This window comes from Moschus berezovskii, chromosome X (genome assembly GCF_049115385.1).
Source record: "Moschus berezovskii isolate FMDL1 chromosome X, NW_MosBer_1.0, whole genome shotgun sequence".
Classification (NCBI taxonomy): Eukaryota; Metazoa; Chordata; class Mammalia; order Artiodactyla; family Moschidae; genus Moschus; species Moschus berezovskii.
The window spans coordinates 54,465,061-54,468,479 of record NC_142488.1 but is presented as its reverse complement, the minus strand read 5'-3'; the positions used below and the strand labels follow the sequence as shown (position 1 = coordinate 54,468,479).

The window sequence follows — 3,419 nt, the reverse complement described above, 5'->3', positions numbered from 1 at the left end:
TTGCCATATGACCCAGCAATCGCACTCCTGGGCATACACACCGAGGAAACCAGAATTGAAAGAGACACATCCAGTGTTCATTGCAGCACTGTTTATAATAGCCAGGACATGGAAGCAACCTAGATGTCCATCTGCAGACAAATGGATAAGAAAGCAGTGGTACATTTACACAATGGAGTACTACTCAGCAATTAAAAAGAATACATTTGAATCAGTTCTAATGAGGTGGATGAAACTGGAGCCTATTATACAGAGTGAAGTAAGCCAGAAAGAAAAACATCAATACAGTATGCTAACGCATATATATGGAATTTAGAAAGATGATAACGATAACCCTGTATGCGAGACAGCAAAAGAGACACAGATGTATAGAACAGTCTTTTGGACTCTGTGGGAGAGGGCCAAGGTGGGATGATTTGGAGAATGGCATTGAAACATGTATATTATCATATGTGAAATGAATCGCCAGTTCGATGCATGATACAGGATGCTTGGGGCTGGTGTACTGGGATGAACCAGAGGGATGGGATGGGGAGGGAAGTGGGAGGGGGTTTCAAGATGGGGAACACATGTACACCCGGGGCAGATTCATGTCAATGTATGGCAAAACCAATACAATAATGTAAAGTAATTAGCCTCCAATTAAAATAAATAAATTAAAAAAATAAAAATTAAATAAAAAAAAAAGAAAGAAAGTGAAAGTTGCTTGAGTCATGTCCGACTCTTTGCAACTCGATGGCCTTTACAGTCCATGGAATTCTCCAGACCTGAATACTGGAGTGGGTAGCCTTTCCATTCTCCAGGGGATCTTCCTGACCCAGGGATTGAACCCAGGTCTCCCACATTGCAGGCAGATTCTTTACCAGCTGAACCACTAGGGAAGCCCAAGAATACTGGGATGGGTTGCCTATCTCTTCTCCAGCAGATCTTCCCAGCCCAGGAATCGAACTGGGATCTCCTGCATTGCAGGCAGATTCTTTAGCAACTGAGCTATGAGGAAAGCCCAAGAATGCACAGAAGAACTGTACAAAAAGGTCTTAATAACCCAGATAACCACAGTGATGTGGTCACTTACCTAGAGCCAGACATCCTGGAATGTGAAATCAAGTGGGCCTTAGAATGCATAGCTATGCATTGCAAAGCTAGTGGAGGTGATGGAATTCCAGGTGAGCTAATTTAAAATCTTAAAAGATGATGCTGTTAAAGTGCTGTACTCAACATGCCAGCAAATTCAGAAAACTCAGCAGTGGCCACAGGACTGGAAAAGGTCAGTTTTCATTCCAATCTCAAAGAAAGGCAATGCCAATGAATGTTCAAATTACTGTACAATTGCACTCATTTCACATGCTAGCAAGATTATGCTCAAAATCCTTCAAGCTAGCTTCAACAGTATGTGAACCAAGAACTATCTAATCATCTCATCCCCTGCCATCCCCTTCTCCTTTTGCCTTTAATCTTTCCAAGCATCAGGATCTTTTCCAATCTTCAAATCAGGTGGCCAAAGTACTGGAGCTTCAGCATCAGTCCTTCCAATGAATATTTAGGACTGATTTCCTTTAGGAGTCACTGGTTTGACCTCCGTGCCTGAAGAACTATGGACAGGCTAATACATTGTCATGGCTATAGCTCTCCTCTGGAAGACCCAGGAGAGCTAGGTGCCATGAAAGTTCAGGAGCCAGCAGTAGCCAGTCATAGCCAGCCCCATGTTAGGTGCTAAAATCTGTTACCGAAAGGTATGTGTGGGGGATCCGGCTGCTCGCTGCTCAAAAACCAATAAGCAGGCCAGATTGATGGAAAGGAAAGCTTGCTTTATTTCAGGTGCCTGCAACTGTGGGAGAGGGTGGCAGACATCTGTCCAAAGGCTGACTCACCCCCCTTCCTCCCGACAAGCAGGGGATGAGACCATTTATAGACAGAGTGGCAGGGGGAGGTTACATGCAGAAATAGTATAGTCATCTCTAATAGTCATCTTCAATTGGTCATCAGTGGTCTGACTAGCATCATCTTAGTTGTTTTAGGTACAATTAATCTTTAGTTCTGGGGTGCACTTGTTCTCATTTCTTTGAGGTCACCTCTTGGAATTGTGGCAGCTCATGTCCTGGGTACAGTCTGGTTATCACGTAGTTAACTTTTCCAACTTGGGTTTTAGTATCTATAAGAGAGCTCACAGGATATGGCTCAGAATATTATCTATAGCCCTTGAGAAAGAACTAAAGGTCCTTGACTATGTTTGATGACTACATTATTATTATTTAGTCTTTTTGACTGTTTTCCTTTGTTTCAACATTTCACTTCTCTGATTAAACATTGTTTTTTTTTTAATATGTACTGATAAGATGTTTAATGACTTTTGTTCTAAGGTCACCTTATTGAGCAGTACATCATGAAATCAATAGTTGTACATCTAGGAAATTTACCAATGGAGCTCTCTTCCACTGGTGTGTATATTTTAATCTGTCTCATGTGGGTATCTTTTCCATTTTGGTGATTGGCTAGAACAGCAATCTGTATCATGAATGTGTGAGTTTGCTTCTTATGATTATCAGTTAAGGGAACATGAATCCAGCCACTTGGTTCCACCAATTCAGGTTGCCGAATTTCTTGAAGGTTGTGAAAATTATTTCCTACTCTGACTGAGATCTTGCTTGGAGTGTAACTTTCATCAGATTTGTAATCTACATAAATACATATTGTCTTCACTGTTGTTTTTCTTCTGAATTGTATGTTCAATAAATGAGGCTGGGAGCCATCTGATTGCCAGTCAGTTTCTAGATTGTCATCTCGTAACTGATCCACTCCAAATCCTGGTTTACAAGATGAGAGTGACCAAACAGCTTGTGATCCAATTTCCCGTACTGTTCCAGTCCTTTCCAACTGCTTAGGGTCAGCACCAGGAGCTGTCTTGTTTGGTGTGGTCATTTTAAAAATATTAGCTTGTGGACTCTGCTTGCCGCCACTGTTTTTCTCTAAACTTATTCTTTGACTGAAGTTTTCCACAGGCAAAAGGCAGGCAGAGGACATGGTGGGGGGGAGGGGCAAGGATCATAGAGTCCTGCTCCATTTCATCCGCTATGACCAGTATATTCACTTAGCAAAACTCTGTTAGCCTTTGCCCTGCTTCTTTTTGTACTCCAAGGCCAAACTTGCCTATTACTCCAGCTATCTCTTGACTTCCTTCTTTTTTCTATAGTTCTTCTGTTTATTTTTGCCACCTCTTCTTAATATCTTCTGCTTCTGTTAGGTCCATACCATTTCTGTCCTTTATTGTGCACATCTTTGCATGAAATGTTCCCTCGTTTTCTCTAATTTTCTTGGAGAGATCTCTAGTCTTTCCCATTCTATTGTTTTCCTCATTTGTTTGCACTGATCACTGAGGAAGGCTTTCTTATCTCTCCTTGCTATTCTTTGGAACTCTGCAT

The 3,419-nt window shown here is 41.6% G+C and overlaps 1 pseudogene; it reads right to left on the bottom strand.

The window, feature by feature from the left end:
- Window positions 1-2,361: 2,361 nt before the first annotated feature.
- LOC129535157 (anaphase-promoting complex subunit 10 pseudogene) lies at window positions 2,362-2,938 on the bottom strand (annotated as a pseudogene).
- Between the last annotated feature and the right edge of the window lie 481 nt (window positions 2,939-3,419).